This window comes from Juglans regia, chromosome 12, assembly GCF_001411555.2.
Source record: "Juglans regia cultivar Chandler chromosome 12, Walnut 2.0, whole genome shotgun sequence".
In the NCBI taxonomy this organism is placed as follows: Eukaryota; Viridiplantae; Streptophyta; class Magnoliopsida; order Fagales; family Juglandaceae; genus Juglans; species Juglans regia.
In genome coordinates this window covers 5,983,557-6,002,497 of record NC_049912.1, presented here as the reverse complement: position 1 = coordinate 6,002,497, position 18,941 = coordinate 5,983,557, and the positions used below count along the sequence as shown (strand labels likewise).

General features: G+C 35.7%; 2 pseudogenes; both read right to left on the bottom strand.

Annotated features, from left to right (window-relative positions):
* Positions 1–446: 446 nt before the first annotated feature.
* On the bottom strand, positions 447–5,684 carry LOC109002679 (annotated as a pseudogene).
* Positions 5,685–8,895: 3,211 nt separating this feature from the next.
* Positions 8,896–18,860, bottom strand: LOC109002694 (annotated as a pseudogene).
* Positions 18,861–18,941: the final 81 nt, after the last annotated feature.

Sequence of the window (18,941 nt, the reverse complement as noted above, 5' to 3'; positions counted from 1 at the left end):
CAGGCTTCTCTACTCTTGGTTTGGACTTTTTTTTTCGTGTGCTTTTAATTTTGTTCATTTTAATCATTTCTTCACTCTACTATTAGTCTCATTGACGGAGCTCAAGTCAAATCCACGGACAACTTTTTTTTACGTCCTTTTATATAACCTTGTTTTAAAGTGATGATATTTCTCTTAAACGATATTACTTTTATAAATTACTTTACAAAAATGCCTCTCATTTAAAATAAGATTGTATAAAGGATTATGGAAATGGTTGTATGTATGCATATAATTTTTCAAAACATAAGTTCGTGAAATTCTAGATGATAAAATTTTAGATGAAAGAACAAAATTCTTGTATTAATTGATACAATGGATCAGATTTATAAGAGGCCCAACTCCAACATATGCTTGGAAGAGATTCATTAATCAATGATCATTATGCTAACCGGATATAAACATGCAAGGAAGGAAACCTGGCTCTGCTCAAATCCCTATTTTGGCAATGGGGTTTGAGCAGACACTTAATCATATTATTAAGAAAATGTTACTGATTATGCTGCAATTCTTATCCAAGTTCCTTTGGCAACCATTCAATTAAAACATAACTTTTCCTATGAGCATACTCTGAGAAATCACAGTTTGTCTATATTTCCTCTCCTTCAACGTGGAACTTGAGATATTATATTAAACATTAAAGTAACATCATCGTGCTCTTGAGATTTTGTACCATTCATCAAAACCATTCCTGAAGATTGAGTTGGTCACTACAGAAACTTGATGGCACAACTGAGAGCTGCACTCGCCCTGTCCATTCCTCCCCTGGCTTCAAAGTGACAGGTTTATCTATTGTTGCCCCGTCGACACAAAGCATCTGTTTGTATTCCTCGTCGCCAAAATCTACCATTGTTCTTGATTTTCTCTCCCAAGGGTTCCACACCACTGTAATAGGAAAAGAAAAGAGTACAAAGAAGGCCAAAAACCATAAAATTCCAGTATCATAATGAGGACCATTAGCCATTCTAGCCATTTACTAGTGGTTTCCCTGGCATGTGAAAATCTATAGACATAACTCAAGTGAGGTTATGACCACTTCAAGGTAGTCCACTCATATCAAGTACAAGTGTAAATAAAGCAAAACTAATCCTTTTCCTTATAATTACTATGAGGAATTTGTATGTGATGGTTGTTCTTGTTCAAATGTATGGCAGCTTACCAGCATCTGGTAGTCCTTCCTTTCTTATAACATACGTTCTCTTCTTTTCATGATCAAGGACTGCTATTACATTAGGAGAACTAAGATAAACTCGATCCACCTGCCAGGAAAGAATGTGCTTAGTGATTAAATGTAAAATTTATAGGCACAAGAATTGAAGGCACATTGACATGATAAATTACTCTGTTTCCATTTTATGCTTTACAATTGAAGAAGAGGGATCAAGCAATCTACAATTTAAAATAAGATTTCTAGGGACTTATAACCCATGAATATTTCGATATCAACACACGTTGGTCCTGAGAAAAGAAGCCATCACCCTGTTGTCAGTTGCTGACATCTGACCCTAATGAAACCTTTATTGCTCGCTCAAAGTTTCAATTGAACAAGCTGGATCTAAGCAATCTACAATTTAAAATCAGATTTCCAGGTAGTTTACCCATGAATATTTCAATATCAACAAATGATTTTTCTCATTGCGTTGGTCCTGACAAAAGAAGCCATCACCCTGTTGTCATTTGCTGACATCTGTCACTAACGAAACCTTTATTGCTCACTCAAAGTTTCAGGGGATAAAAGCATGCGCACATTCACACACATTGAGTTGGACTTTGGATAAGAGAAGTCCTGCTTCCATTTTACAACCTTGTGGAAGAAATTAACAACCTCAGATAATCTAGAAAAAAATATCAAACATCTGATTTAGAAATTTCACAGCATTCTTTAGGTCAAGAATCTCCAAGCTAAACAATTTATTTAAGTATTAGATTACAAATAAAACTCAAGAGAGGTTACCTCAGATTCAAAAGTTATGGCATCTCCTTGTTCAGTAAAAAGTTCTCTTTGGCAAAGATTGTCTAGGTAGTCAAGTGTCTCCAGCCCTTCTATTCTTACTTCACTGTGGACATAATTTATGTTCATATGAGTGCATATTAAACACCCAGCACAAACACGTTCGTATTTAATAGAAGAAGAAAACCATATTTGTATTTCTTTATTTGTACGTAGGCACTATCCGACTAAAAAGAAAAGAAAAGAACGGAAAAGGAAAAAGATAGACACAATCTTGAAGCACCAAGTTATTCTTTCTAATTGTGAAGTACAGGATACATATAGAACAGAAAACATGCTTTTCATTTTTTTAATTTTAAATCTATGCGTTTCTGCCTTTGTAATATCTGACTTTCGATTTTTTTAAAAATATTTAAGGTTCAAAAGGTCATACTCCATACCTTATGTCAGAAACTGACAAGTACGTGTGATAGGCAAATGAGAAACTAAATGGCTTGCCATTTACATTCCTAACCCGTGATATCAGCATCAAATCTCCATTTGTTGCAAGAGACACCCTAAGACAAAACTCAAAGCTGGAAAATAAAGGAAATTAGCATTAAATGATCCCTTGATAAACACATTAAGATATGTCAGCATAGTCTTTCATATGCTCTGCAACAGATCCAATGCAAGTTTTTCAACATATTACCACCCACCACTAAGCTAGACATAAAGGCATCTAGGAATCAACCATGCAAACCAAAGAGGATTGATTGAGGTTCAAAATAAGAAACTCTACTTCTATTATATTACATGTTCATCTCAACCACTTAGAATTTGCAAACTTTCTATCTACACAGTCCCATATTTTGACAACAGTAAAAAATCAACATTCAAAAATCTCAACTCAATTTTTGCTCCTATGTTATCTAGTACATTTTGGGATACCAGTAGTGCGTCTTAATTTCAGCAATAATTAAGACCATAGACACCAAAAAAGACCTCATGTTTCACATGCTCTATTTTCTATCTGCAACAAAATTGATGGCGTAAAACATAGTTAATGGAAACATAAAATTTACTACCAACTCTAAAGTGATATAAATCATATGTCAATGCCACCACTAGTGGTTCCCATTAATAAAACAGGACTCAAGCATATACCTATGGGGCCAGAACTTTATAGGTCTTCTTCCGATTGTTTAAGTAGTAGGTCAACGAAAGATTTCCCATGGGAATCATTAGGGTGCAGAGGAGGAGGGTTATCATCAATTATCCAAATCTTGTTTCTCGCAAATCCATGCTGTTCTAGAGATCCGCCGCTTCCAAACTTCACAAATGATTAAATTAAGAAGCATCAACAACAAAATTTTAAAGTCAAGCATGTACACCAGAATAATTACAAGTACCTGTGGGAAACAAATGGGTATTCCTCCCCGCACTGGTTTTGGGGGCTTGAAAATGGCCTACATTTTGAGGGTATACAAATAAATGTATCATCTTTGTGTCTCTAGTAGGTAAAGTTTGTTTCAATCACTTTTTTCTGGATATGGCAACCAAGTACCGGACACTAACTGATAGGCCACTCATAGTTTACTCGTTTATAGAATAAAATCTTTTGCACTGATTAAAAACAAATTTTGTAAATGTGGATACCTGTCCATGATATCTCTGTGTAGCAGTAAATGCATTCAATGTCCAAACCAAAAGGGCAGTCTTGTAACTTTAATTCATCAACCACTGCCTACCAAAGTGAACTATCCTGGGTTCAGATTGTTAATACAACCAAACTGCTTGGTCAATCCATTGTTGGCACAATTGCACCACTTGACAATGCAAACGTTGAAATATACAAACCTGACTATTGTGTACCATTTAAGCATTTTGAATAGATAACTAACGCTTCTAGAATAGATTTGGGGAGTGGCAGGGGGGCTGGTTGTTTAAGCTTTTCAACTTTGTTGAACTGTGAGAATTTCAACCTAGAAGCTCCATCGAATAATGGGAATAATGCATGAAAGATCCTGGTCTACGTACTTTCTTAGCAAGTTACACGAATTAACAAAATTATTTCCAACATTAATTATGTGTCCAACTTATATTTTCTTCAGTAGCATCTATCTTGACAGAAATCTAGAATATTATGAATCATACTAAATTAGCACATTATATGAATTTTAATTGAAACCCAACACTACTTCCTTTATAGCTCCAAGAATCAGTAAAGACACGAAGCAACCAAAAAGCATGGGTTAAAGAAAAGACTCGAGAATTGAAACAGATGACCACATAAGTCTGATAGAATTAGATAATCACACCTTACTACTAGTGAAAAGGAGTTCTTCCCCATGCTCATTTCTCCAAGAAGTTACCTGTCCTCCATGCAAGCTAACCTATATGACCATAAGAAATATCATTCCAAATCTCTAAGCCATAACTTCTACGCAATTATACACAAGCTAATATGCTAAACGGTATTTCCAGCTACATATAGGTTTGTAATTAGTTCAATTAATTCCTTGCTAAAACAGAAGCATACAAGAGGAGTAAGGAAATCTTACCCGTACCGAAGCCCCTTGTGGGTTCCGAAGCACAACCTGATCGATCCCATTCGAGTCCTTTGTGATTTCGACTGCTGCCCTGTAATCCCAGATCGCTGCAGAATGCTCCATTTTGTGCAACTGGAAAAAAATGCTAATTCTTCCCTTTCCAACAATGATTTGAACGCTCCTTAAGACTTCTAAGCTAAATCTGAAACTCTCCGGACACAAAGAATGCCGGACTATTGAAGAAAAGGAAACGCAAAGTCACACTAGCATTTCAGTATCTGAACTTACCCAACAGCTATCTTGTGACAAATTTGTAATGTCATGCATTGAAGCATAACCAAAAAAATGGAAGCCCCTTCAGAGATGCTCATCTAAGAAAATGCCGGTGAAATCTAAAATCCACGAACGGGAACTCTAAAACTGGAACATCTGGCATCTGAATATAAAACTATTTTCATCCATAAACATAACGGAAACTGTTTAACACCTAAATTTCATAAAGAAATCCCTAAAAGCCTGTCATAGTTACTCAAAGAAGACAACTTTCATGAATATATTTTTACCTGACAACCGAGTTATTCTACTAAAACAAAACCCAATTCCAAAGAATAGTATTTCGATAGCAAAAACCAATAGTGAGAGAAAAAAAAAAAAATAGGAACACTCAAAATCTATGAAGATGTATATTTGTAATAACTCTAACCACCAAACAAGTCTTAAGAGAGAAGAAAACCCCCCAATAGACTCCAAAACTCAAGCAGGCCACTAAAGTTCATAAACTTTCCAAGACAGACCTCTGCACAACCATCCCTTTGCATTAAAACGCTCAAAAACTGGTATTTGATATATACAATAATCAAATCTGATGGAAAAGTATTGCCCATTCAATAGAAGAAACCCACAAAAAAACAAAAAAAAAAAGTTTAACTACACGCATGGCCAAGCGTTTTGACAAGTTCAAGCAACAAATTCTGCAGAAATATTTGAAAATCTGTGTTCGGTAACTGAAACTAATACTTAAAGGAACCCAAACAACAAATTAAAGGGTTAGGAGTAGGAGGCAAGATCATTGAAGTATGAGAAGCCACTGAATGAAAAAGAAAGGAAAAATAAGAGAAGCAACTGAATAGAAAAGCATGGAGATACAAGAGGTGCATGAAAGCTGTACAAACGGACAATATTTGAAGAAAAGCTTTTCAAATCATCATCACACATAACTTATATATATATATAATATAAATTAAAATTAGAAGAAATTAAAAACTATTAATTAAAAATAAACAAAAATAAATATGAAGTATGATGTATAGAAATAATAAAGTATCAAACTTATATTTGAAATAGAATTTTAGGACAACTCTGTTTTTTTTTTTCAACTCTGTTTTTTTGTTTTGAAAAAATGTTGTCTGAGAAGAGCCATCCATTTGATTTGACTCACCAACTTCCACATGCAGACCGTAGAGGAGTGAGAAAATGATATCAGATGATAAAAGGTCAAAAAATAAAATAAAAGGGAAAAACTACGTTCACCTAGGACGTCAAATCGTGATATCAACTCCAATTAATGAATCGTGTTCATGTTAATATATATATATATATATATATATATATATATTATATTATATAAATCAATCCAGACTATTAAAAATTTAAATTTTAAATTTTAACACGGTCTATAATAAATTATGTCGTGTCAATCTATTTTGATCTATTTATGTAAATAGATTGAACAAATTTAAAATTAATCCGTTTAACCTAATTAAATTTAATAAAATTTTATATAAATATTAAAATTATAATAACTATAAAAAATATAAAACTAACTATAAGTTTAAAATTATAATCTAAAAAATAAAAATATTGAAATTAAAATCTCCAAAATTTTATTTTTAGATATAAATGTATAATTGTAACTTAACTTTCATAACAAGTCATAATGGGTTATAATGAGTCAAAACAAGTTGACCTATTATTAATCCGTTAAGCAATCGTGTCTTAATGGATCAATCCGTTTTGACTTGAACCCGTTAATGTTAAACCCTAATCTGCTTTTATCGTATCGTATTTATATTGTATTAACAAGTCATGTCACATATTGCCACTTCTAAGTTCACCTCCCAAGACTATTCATAACTACATAATTTTTTATTTTTTGGATTACATATAAGCCTTTTTAAACTTAAAAAAAATAGTATTCGTCTGTCACCCTATAAATTGAAATGCTTAGATTATTTTCCTTATTCACAGGAAAAAGAAAAAGATTACAGGATGCTTGATTCTCAAGGTTTGGATTTTAAATTGTAATTTTAAGATATGCTATCCAAAGTCGAAGAAAATGTTATAATATAAATTAAATGATTAAATTGATTTTTGTATCAATTTAAGTTTTTGTTTAATTAATAATTTAACATTGTAATTTGTAGCAAAAGATTCAAAATAGTAATCTCTATCCTATTTTAAAGAGAGTTTAACTCATAAAAGGGTGTTTAAATATACGTTAAATGATTATTTGAGCATTTCTAGAACTTTTTTTTGGCATTTTTGTTTAATAGATGTTGCACCATGAGATTTGTACTTTTCAAGCCAACCCCGGCCAGGGTTGATAGCCTTTTTGTTTGAATCCATATGCCAACAGTTTTGTTTTGCTTTTTTGTTTCTTTTTTAGTAATATTACGCGGCATCCTTTTTATCTTTGTGTTATTAAATAATTATAGATTATTTATTATATTTTATTTAGCCTATCATTTATACTAGGGTTGTACAGAAACCAAAGCCACCGGCCGCCATCGACCAGACGTGTCAAGAACCGGTTGGCGTGCAGTGAAAATTTAAAGAAACCGACGTTCAGCAGTCCGGTCTCGATTTGAAGCTAGACTAGACCGTTGAACCAACCGATATAATAAAACCTTTATTTTTTCTAATATACCCTTATCGAAACGTCGTTTCGAGACAAGTCTTCTTCTTCCCCAACTTCTTCTTCCTGAATTCCATCTCTGCAACTCTCTCTCTCTCTCTCTCTCCCTCCCTCCTATGCAACTCTCTCTCTCTCAGTCTCTCTCATTATTCTCTCAGTAAAACTACAAGAGAATCGACGCCGACCTGGAACTACCAGAGAACCACCTCGATCGGTATTCTCCTCCCCATCGACCGGTTACGGTCGATGTCTCCCCCATTTTCTCAGACGTCGGTTGGCGTCGATTTTCACTCCTAGTTTATACCGTTGGATATGGCTTATTTATCCTTGTAAATCTATGTATCCAATTATTGCATCTCGGTATCTTTGCACTGACATTGCCGTATTGGATTAGCCAAATGCCAGTGTTCATAAATATTTACATCATTTGACTAAAAAATGTCTGTATAATTGAATCAACCAAATGCATAATTTTACGACTTTTTAGCGAGATTGATATCCTCTCATATTTTCATGCACATCTATATGTGAGGCCCAAGGCGCCAATATTTTCATGCACATTCAACGTTCTGGTCTGGTGTACTTGTTCCCAATCCCAACTATCATCTCGTCTTTTACAAAATGCGAATATAGAGATGGTGGTAGCAAACTCTTTCATTCAAAAGCTTCAAAATAGTCGACTGCATCATGCAAATCGTCAAAATAGTCAAGTCTGCATGTCCCTACCTAATAGTCTATCAATAATGATATTTGCAATAATAAATTGTACAAACGTCGCATATTTTTTTTAAAAAAAAATACGTAATTCTTACACAGCTCGTGATTATATCTAGTCTTGAATGTTTTAAATTTACCCATTCCCATCATCGCATAAGCCCCATTTGCCAGTACAAAACAGATGAAAATTTTCATGCACTGTTGCCTTCAACAGTCTAGTCTCTCTATTTCTAGCTATCCAAATGTAAACATGGAGGGAGGTAGGATTAATGGAAGAGGAACTCTATCATAGAATCATGATCACGATAGTCGACTGACCAAAGTATACTACACTCTCCAACTGTGCATCCAAATGCTGGCCCTCACCACCTACCTACAACTTCAAGCTACAATCTCCAACCAAAACTCCTTGCCTGGGGGCTAAGGAACATGGATTTATATCTTTTCTCTCTTACCATTTTTTCCCCCTCCCTACCTTTTTCTCTCATATTATGCTGACTATAATGGCAACAAAAGCAGGATCAAAATACTTGCATATCAACTCAACCCAATAAGAGAAAAGAATGTGGTATATAGTATATTTAATCAAAATCATAAATTTCATTAATTTTTTTTAAGAATAAATGTAATGTTGCTTTATAATCTCAGTACTTTAAAACAAAAAGTGCAGGTTTTTGAATTCCTGCCCATGAGCTCAGGATATTGTTTGGATGCAAGTGAAAAGTGCAAGAAAAATAGCATAAATTATGAGATGGTATGAGCTGACACGGAAAATTCACATCAATATAGTTTCTTTGGGTGGATTTTTCGGTCATTCTCCACATACATGCACAACAAGTACAAGCTTTTAAATCCTCTCATCACATACCACGAGGGGTCCAAATCACTGGTTAATAACAATTTGAACAAGCAGATCATATGAAAGGTTCATATTCCTTCCCCGACTCTTATCTCTTAACTCTTCAATGTACATTACCTTCAGTTGCTTTCCACGCATTCTGAATGGAATGCTGATAAAATGACATCAGTTCTGACATGAAACCGCATCTTACAAGTAAAAATTTGTGTCTGCAATTTCACGGGCACCAATCGCTTTCGGCTGTTTGTTTTCATTCTTCTGCTTACTGTTAGCAGTAATTCTGGACTTGTAATATTGCCAAAACCACAAGTTTAAAAAGCGTGGTAATGCTGGTTCTTTTGTGTTAGCCAGCAGCCACGGCATCGGCCCTGGGACTTGCATCTAAGAGTTGATGTAGCTTGGCACCTGATTTGGAGCTGTTCTCATACATGTCACTCTTTTCCTCAGTGCTCTGAACAATGGAACCCGAATTATTAACTCTTGACAACAGGTTCTCTGTACTAACAGGTAGGGGCCTCCTCTTGTTGTCAATGCTGTTCAAAATTATCTCTCTTGTCTGTCCTAGTTGAGCATTTTTCAGTTTCTCCTGTACATCAAAACCAATTTAAAAGTTGGAGCAAGAGTACGAGACTCCGAGGGGGGAAAAAAAAAAAATTCATGAAAGCAAGTAGGAATTATAGAGATGGCACATGGATTAACCATTAATGTAACATTTTCTAGCCTCAGTTTCCTGGAGTGTTCTGTCACTCGATCTATCTCAGATCTTATTGATGCATTCTCAGCAGTCAAGGATTCGACTTTTCGTGCAAGTTCTTCTGCCTCAGCCTGGAGAAAGGGTTGCACAGCATTAGCTCAATTAATGAGAACATGCTAAAAGGTGGTTCCGACCTGACAATATGAGACTTCTAAGCATTGAAAAGCTCAGTTTCCCATACCTGCTTTCTCAACCTGGACCTTCTAGCAGATTCTCGATTAGACTGCTTCCTTCTCTCTCGTTTCAGCTCCCTATCATTCTGTACAATATAAAACAACCCATTACCAATTTAGGTCACGAAAGATTTTAGAGGGACTTACTTCCAAAAATAAAGCACCAATTTTTTTTGAAACAATAAAAAGATTCAAAGTTTTGAAAGGTAAGTATATCCTGGAAAGATATGGGAGGGAAGAAGCTGACAACTTAAAGAACCATGTTTCAGAAGGCAATACCATGCAGGACAGCAGGACACCAGTAGTTATTGTCTTCGAATTCATATTAGTAGTGTTCCTGGGCTCCAATGATGTGCCCATGCCAGGGGAAACAACACTGCTAGGAGTGACAATTGCGCACAAGGCCTTGTCAGGAGCTGCATTTACATCCTTAGCAGAAACTGGACTGGCCTGCGTCTCAATCTTGCCCTCACAGTCTGTTCAGATAGAGATAGAGGAAACCAAAACATCAAAATATGAATTCAGGTGGATTGCTCAGTTACTTCTTTACCACAGAAGTTTGCCAACAAGCAGTCATTTAAAGCATTTGACAATGTATCACATCGCTACTTCATCAATATGTTCACAAACTAGTAATTTAGTGCCAAATTCTTTTTTAGATTGTAGAATATACCGTTTCTAACATATTTAAGCAAGAACAAATTACCATCCACTATGCACAAAGACCAATAAGATATTTCATATGTTTCCTTCCAGAAACTAGAGCCTAGAAATCAAAATGAAACAATAAGGTATTGCGAAGCACAGTTTCTTCAAATTGAACAATCAACTACTTGTTATATGGCTTAATTTGAAATTCAAATCCTGAATCTCTACAGATGGATATGACTAGCTAAGGTGACCAGCTTTTGTGCAGGGGGAACATACTTGTTACCTTCTCCTTGCTTGCCCGAATCAAATCCAATTCAACACAACACTGTATACTTTCTCGTGTGTGTATATATATATATATATATATATATATATATATATATATATATCATCATGAAGAAAAGATGCTTAAGACACCCCAGAGGGCATACTACAACTCTAATGCAGTGTAAGAGGCCAGTTCAGCCATCGCATTAACTGATACACTGTCACCAAGTGCCTTGTAGCCTAGTATCCTCTCTTCCTAGGGAGAAAGTCTTGTGGGCACGGGATTTTGGGGAATAAGAGATCCTTTAAGGGTGAAACTTTAAAGAAGAAAAAGGAGAGAAATGGTTCATGCCATGTATGCAGTGATGGGTAATTCTACGCTGCTGAATACCAGGCCAACTCTATTATTTCTCAAGATTTGATATTTGGTGAAGATCGGAATGATACCAGTGGTGGGTGTTCCTTCACGGCTTCTTTTCCTCCTGGCTTGATTTGCCTCAACCTAAAGACGGGTGAAGACCACAATCAAAATTTGCAATTGTGTTCATCAATATGTATCTAAATATAAGAACCAGATCAAGAGATACAAGTGCAAAGGGATGGCAAGAAAATGCTTATAAGAAAAGTCTGAAATCATCACCCCGGTAGCGTTCCCATCACTGGAACCTTCGGTCTCCAAACTGTTCATGTGGCCAAAGAGACAAATTAGCCTAGCCACGAGCTGTGAAAGTGACATCTAAACGGTACAGGATGGAGGAGAGGAGTGCTAGTCTACCATAGCAAATTGAATTGCACAAATATAAAGATTATCACAAGGCAGAAGCAAGAAAAAGGTTCAACAAACCTCTCTGACAGCCTATGTTCAGCCCCACCCTCAGAGCTCTCAGCAGTACTGTTGCCTATTGACATTTTTCAACTTCTTCATTAAACCTCGATCTGTATTTCCAGACTTTGTCGGTGTTTCTATGCTCAAAGGAGATACAGCCTGATCCATCACACCATAATGTTCTTAAATTAATTAACAGCCACCTAACATGCATCTTTTTGTCCTCAATCAGTGATATATCAGTAATTATATATTGCTTCATTAACAGTAGCAAGCAATAGAACTACAAGAATTCAAAAGAAAATCGAGCCAAAGCTTCAATTATAGTAAGCGACAATGGAACCCCTTGACCATGTGAATTTGATCTGTAAATTAAAATAAATAAATACATAATTACATGAGAAAACATTGCTCGCTTCTTTGCAATACCTTTTAGTTTGTATTATAGAGGAACAAGGGTAGTGCGGCCAGGACAAACCAGGATGTCTACCAAATACAAGTTATTATTTTCATTACACTGAGATTACCAGGAAGGATAGATAACCAGCCAGTGAGTTTTTTCAAATAGAAGCCTCTTATTGCAAGCCACCCCCAAGGAAGACTATAACAGTCTACAAACCAAGATCTTGGACACAAGAATCAAAAACAAAAACAAAAGAAGTTATTCTAAGATGCAAAGGCAGACAGAATCCATACTGATTATTACGATAGTAGGCTCCAAGCAAAAATAGCAAGAACATAGACTTACAAGAGGAACAGCAGGATGTGCATAAACCCCTCCATGCGGGTAGATTGTTGCATAAGATGCCCCATAAGGTGGCATCACTGGCTGGAAGAATTAATAAGTTAACAAACCATCCTAGAAGAATGTTTATAATTTGTTCCTAGCTACACAATATTTATGAATGATTATTGAAAACCGTAAAGAAACTTCAACTGCCTTGATGCCGGTCAATACCTGAGGTGTGCCCCACATATATGGGTGAGCATGGCCTGAAGTCACAGTGGGGTTGTAATATGGTGGAAGAGTGACACGGGGGCCATAATATGCCTGAATATGTAATGAATTAGTTTGAATTACTATTCATATTCCTATTTCTTAGGATAAATAACATAGCAAACATTCTATTAAATAAACATGCTCCAACAATTGTTTAGCAAAACAAGAGATTAAGTGCAGGCATATAATAGATAACCTGCATGGCTGCCCAATCAGGATGGCCGTGAATATGAATCTGATTAGTGTTATCCTGTCAGTGCAGAAGGATTGAGGATCACTCAACAAAGACCTTCGAAAGTTAGATCCAAAGAACTAATAAGATTACACGTATCCACATAAATAACTAGCCTGATTTTCCTCTCCATCAAGAAGATTGAGAAAAATAAAACTTGAAAATAGATTAAAAGATGTTCTTTGACCGCATCTCAGGCATTCCAGTCTGGACCACAAAAGAATTGTCACTTCTCTGCTTACCGCTGTTGCTGTTGAAGATGATTTCTCGGACTTTGAACACTTTCCCTCTTGATGTTTTCCCATGGAGATGCCCTTCCAAAATCTTGATTTGAATTAAGTCACAAAATCCTCGTTTGTCAGATTAACAAGTCATCAGGCTGCATTAATGGTTATCAAGTCAATCTATGATGCAAAGGAAAATTCCAAAGGAAGCCGACTAAGAGTGTGACATACCAGTTTTGGTGATAGGGTATATTAGTAATATTTCCTAGTAAACTTTTATTTTAGAATTTATATTTTTATGAGTATAGTTTTATCAGAATTTATATTTAATTTTATCTCTATATTTCTATTATAGTTGCTATTTATGATTTGTTAGAGTTTTGTTTTAATAAGGATTTTTAAAGTGTTTCAGATTACGTTCACTGCGATGTGTGTTTTGAAATTAAAGTTTAAATTTTCTAGTCTCCGAACCTCATCACTTTGTTAGCCGCTGTTTGACAAATTCAAATCACCAATCCGTAAGTTCATCCACTTTGTTTCAAATTTGAAACCCTGCCGTAGTGTGTAAATTCGAGTCCTAGTAGGAGTCTAACTCTCATTAGAAAAACCCTATCAGATAGCCTTTCTACCGTCTTTATAAATCCATCTAGAATATCTGATTCAAACACAAGAAAAAAAATACAAAGAAAACTCACTTGTTTTGGAGTTCTCTTCTCTGACCCGCAGCCACCCACTTCTTCTCGCAGTAACTCCACGCCACTCAGAGACGCGGGACTCCCTTCCGGCGTCACAGACGGTGCCGACCAGCCCAGCCCTAGCTCAGCCACCTCTTTTCCGGTAAGGCCTCGACCGCCATCAGCTCTCTTTCTCTCTCGGTAGTTTTCGGGATGTTTTCGGACTAACGGTTCTCTCTCTCTCTGTGTCACGGCGTCGCACCACCTTTCCCAGAGACCCCATCGCGTCGCCAGTCACTCCAACCACTCAGCGCCGCCGTCGCCCTCTACCCTCTCTCGGTGAGCTCCTCCATCGCAGACTCATTCTCTCAACTCTCTGTTTTCCTTTTCATTGTAGCCATGTTTCGGATTCTAGAAAGAATCCGTAGGTCTTAATGGGCCATTGGGCCCTAAGCCTTGTGCGTTCGATGGGCTCATGTAGTTTTGTTTTATGGGCCAGGTTTTGACCTTTTGTTAGACTATAATGATGTTTAATTGAACTTATATTTTAAATTAGACTTGATCTTATTTTATTTAATAATTTCTTTAGTGATTTATATTGAGTTTAATATTACTAGTTGAGTTTATTAAATAAATATATTTAGTTAAAGGTTCTTTTTAATAAATGTTTAAAGAATTGGAAAGATGTTTTAAAGTATAATTTTTAAGTCTAATATTTGAGTTAATATTTCTTTTGTCAATCTAGTAAAGATTTTAATAAAATTTCTATGTTAAGAATTTAATGGAATTTATTAAGTTTCTTATAAGATTTAATAATTACGTTAAGAAATGAAACTTAGTTTAAGAATTTAAGTTTTTTGTGAATTATTTAAAAATAGCTCGAGTATGTCTACTAAATTATAAATTAGTATTTTAAGTAATTTAAATACTAGGAATTATTGATTTTAGTGTTAAACAAATATTGGTTTGACTATGTTTTAGAATTCCGAATTTAGTTAAGTAAGATATTAGCATTTATTTTAGTTCCAAACAATTTAGTGATAGTTATTTATTGAATATAGGTCTCAAGTTACGAAGTATTATTCAAGGAGAAACGCATCGAGGTAAGTAAATTTGATCATAAATTAGGATCATCACAGTTAGTTTATATGTATGTATTATTCAAGCCAGTTCTTCGATAGCCATTATTTATGAACCGCTCATGTCATGTACAAGCATGTCATCCAGCATAGCATATGATCATGTCATTCCGCATCATGTTTCAGTTTCAGAAATTATAGTTATGTATGTATTATGTCATGCATCTCATGTGTATAAGACACATAAGCCATCTTAAATTCAAGTGTAAGATAAAAATCAGATCAGTTAATAAGATGGCCATTCAGATGCATGGTACCAATGCAGTTCAGTTTCAGGGTGGTGTGCAAGCCACGAACTCAGTCGTGGTCCACCATAGTATGCTAGAATACTATCAGCAGTTCCCCTTGCTGCAGCGGGATGTGGGGCTGGTGCACAACCTTGCACACAGGGTTAAGTGTGTTGGCCAGTCAGATAAGTAAGATAAATCAGTCAGTTAGTTCAGATAATTTAGTCATACATAGCATAAGCATTAGCATGAACAGTCATGAATTTTAAGTTCAGCATGAAAGTTCTTATGAAAATGTTATGTTTATTATGTTTTCGTTATGATAGATTTCTTACTGAGTCATCGACTCATTTTAGTTTATTTCATGTTTTTAATTACCCAGGTGAAGATGATGATTACGAGCAGGCAGGCTAGGAGTAGAAGGAGCATTTTAGTTTTGTTCAGACTTTTAAAATAAAATGTGTCTCTTATGACGAATTTATCCAGTTATTTCTTAAATGTTTTTTTGGGAAGACATTTTATTAGACCTTTTATTTCAATAAATTATTTCAGTTTATTTTTCAATTGTGAAATTAGAGAATCGCTTGCCGGGTTTATTTTTCATAAAAAAAATACGTGACACACCTAGCCTACGGGGAGGGGGTGTTACAAAGAGTCTAAGGCCTGGTTTGCTTTCAAGACTAAAACCCAAAACTTTGAAAACCTCACATCTCATCATTATAACTTTCCCAAATCTCCACACAAAATAAAATAAACAATTCAACTTTTTCAAATTTTAAAACAAAATTAATATTAAAAAATATATTCTAACAATATTTTATTCAACTTTTTAACTTTAATCTCATCTCATCTCATCTCTGAAAACAAACGAGGCCTAAAATATTAGGATTTATACTTATATATAGAACTGAAATATTGATGTAAACCATTCCTTTCACGATGTAGCATTACAATATAATGTCTCGTTACCACAATAATATTGTCACTGAAGTTTGAGCATAAGAGCTGCAACAAACTAATGCAATTCAATTGTAACCTTAAGCTACTGCTCCCAATTGAAAGTAGAAATAGCTGAAACCCAGAATGAATTGTGACTTAAGAGGACGCCAACACATTTGACAGCGTGTATTGGCCAGACAAAGAAGGGTCCTCCGAAGAAACCTGTCATAGGTAGGCCCCAATTTTCATCGTTTATCCGAGTAGCCACTTTGCACTGGACATACCAAAACTTCAGCTACAGCACCGAGCAGTGGCCACCATAAATTAAGTTACTTGTCAGGCTTGGCAGTGAAGCATATGGCCATATCCACCTATTGAAGTCAAGTTACTGAGGTTTATGCTTCACCTATTGAAGCATATGGCCATATCCACCTATTGAAGTCGTCAACATGACTTAAGTACTGGAAGATGACTGCTATAATTGACAATTGCTACATCTGCACAGCCTCGCTATATCCGCTGTCTTTTCTTTCTCTAATAGTTCTTTCCGACCTCTCTCTAAGAAAACCCCAGCCTAATCTCTCCACCGGAGGCTCCTCCTCTTCCTCCTGTACACAGTAGGCCTTTCCGTTTTAAATTCCGCTTTACTTATTAGTATTTTTATTTTTTCCACTACACGGAAAATGCCCGATTGACCACCTTCAGGCCATCGGACCACCACACGCCCCATAGTTGCACTCTTCAGTCACCAATCTTCAAAACCCAGGTGGAAGTCCTGCCAAACACAGATGCATTGGCTACACGTGCCGCCTAAGCTATACATTGTTTTCAACTGCCAATACATATTCCAGCCACTGACCACCACATGCGCAGCATAGCTGGGATCCTCACCTCAGGATCTATCAAATCTATGTCACCTCACGCCCCGACATTGCCGCTCATTCCTCCAATGAGTCACTACTGATCTGGGCTGTCCGGTTCTAGATATCCAACTATATTTTATTCTTTCCTAACTGGGAATCTAAAGGAAAAGGATGGGGAGATCTTCCTCAACAACTCTAGAATACATGATTGCAATATTCCTAATCCAAATGCAGATCACAGCCACATCCAACAAATGGACCAAATTACCAATTGGATTACGAAACGACTGTTTTAGCGGTCCGCAAGCCAAGGAACAAGGTTTCAGGTCCAATTTATTGGATCCATCGCCCATTTATTTTTATTTGGTTCATTAGTATACACTGCAATTTCAATAATGAGGTTTTTGTTGAGGTCACTCTCACCTCTTGTATTTCCCCTATTTTATTTTCAATCAAGTTTGCTTAGGAAAAAAGATATAAATGACAAATTCCTCATATCAAATGCTACTACAACTTCAATAATACAATCAATCAGCACCCCTGTTTAGCAGCTAGCGAACCCACAAAATTTAATGCTTACTGCATATTTAGTCCACTGCTACCTTAGCAAGTAGACAAAGGATGCAGATTTCACATTTTTTGCCAAGCTTTTTCCAGTAATTATATAGCCATAATTATAATTTTCATCAATAAAAAAATAATCCTTTTCTATATGCTTAAAAGAAAAAGAAGAAAATCATCCTTAAAGGGTCAACAGGAAGCGGGTGATGGCAATTAGATTTCATGATTGACGATGGATTTTGTGATTTTGACGTCGTATATAATATGAGTGTAATAAATTATCATTATGCCCACAAGTTGCATTCATCAGCAAGCAGACTCAAAATGATCACCTACTAAAAAATAAATTTAAAAAATAGAAGCGAGGAAAAAGGAGGGAGAAAAATGATCACCTGCTAAAAGTTCGCCGCAGAAAAAGACTGTCAGGTGGAGGGTCATTATTGTCTTCTCCACAGCTCTACTCGATAACAAGAAACTGACGGGCAGTAGTTGGACATATCGCCAGATCAATCTAAGGAAAATGATTTAGGAGATAAGTAAAAAGCAATGGTACCCGATAGAAAAAACTTTTTTCAGATAAATACATGAAAATTTCTACTTAAGACTACGACAAGATGTGATCGCACGACTTCGTTTTGTATTCCATTATCGTTCCTTCCTTTTTCTCCTCCAGTTGCTATACTCTCTCTCTCTCTCTTCTTATGGCTAGTACGCAGAGCATGAGAAGAAAAATATGCATTCAAAAGTAAATTAAAACTTTTAAAGCAAATAATAGAGATCCATCTAAGTTTCAACTGCAACCCTTTGTTTGGATGCCGAGAAAATGAACGAAAAGAAAATATATAGAACATCAGAGTCCGTTTTCGGGAAACGAAAATCTCAACTCGACTAAAGAAGATAATCCTATATCTCTTAGTGCTCCGGAGTTTCCGGTCACCGAAGAACTCCAAAAGTTCATATTTATGTTCAATTTCGCCAATCAGAGCTTAAATTGAAGGAATTCAAAACCAAATATATATATATATATACATATACATATGAACATATCATTTTTCTCTGAGTCCATAGCTCAACAACTCAAACGCAAAATTCAACATACCTTGAGTTCTCAATAACCAAATCTCCACCTCTTCACGTAAAAAAACCGAAGAAATGGTGGTGAAGAATAATAAGCAGAAGAAGAAAATAACTGAGATGGCGAGGACGTAAATATTAAGAAAGCAATTAACTCTAGCTTCTCAACGCCTGCATTTTTCACTCTACTCTCTGTCTCTCTCTGAAACTAGAGAAAAAGAGAGTTTGGATTTAATGGAAGACGAAATACAGAGAGAAACGGTGGTGAAGGAGGGAGGTAGGGAGGGCCGAGGTAACGCCCACGTCACGATATACGTGTCGTATAA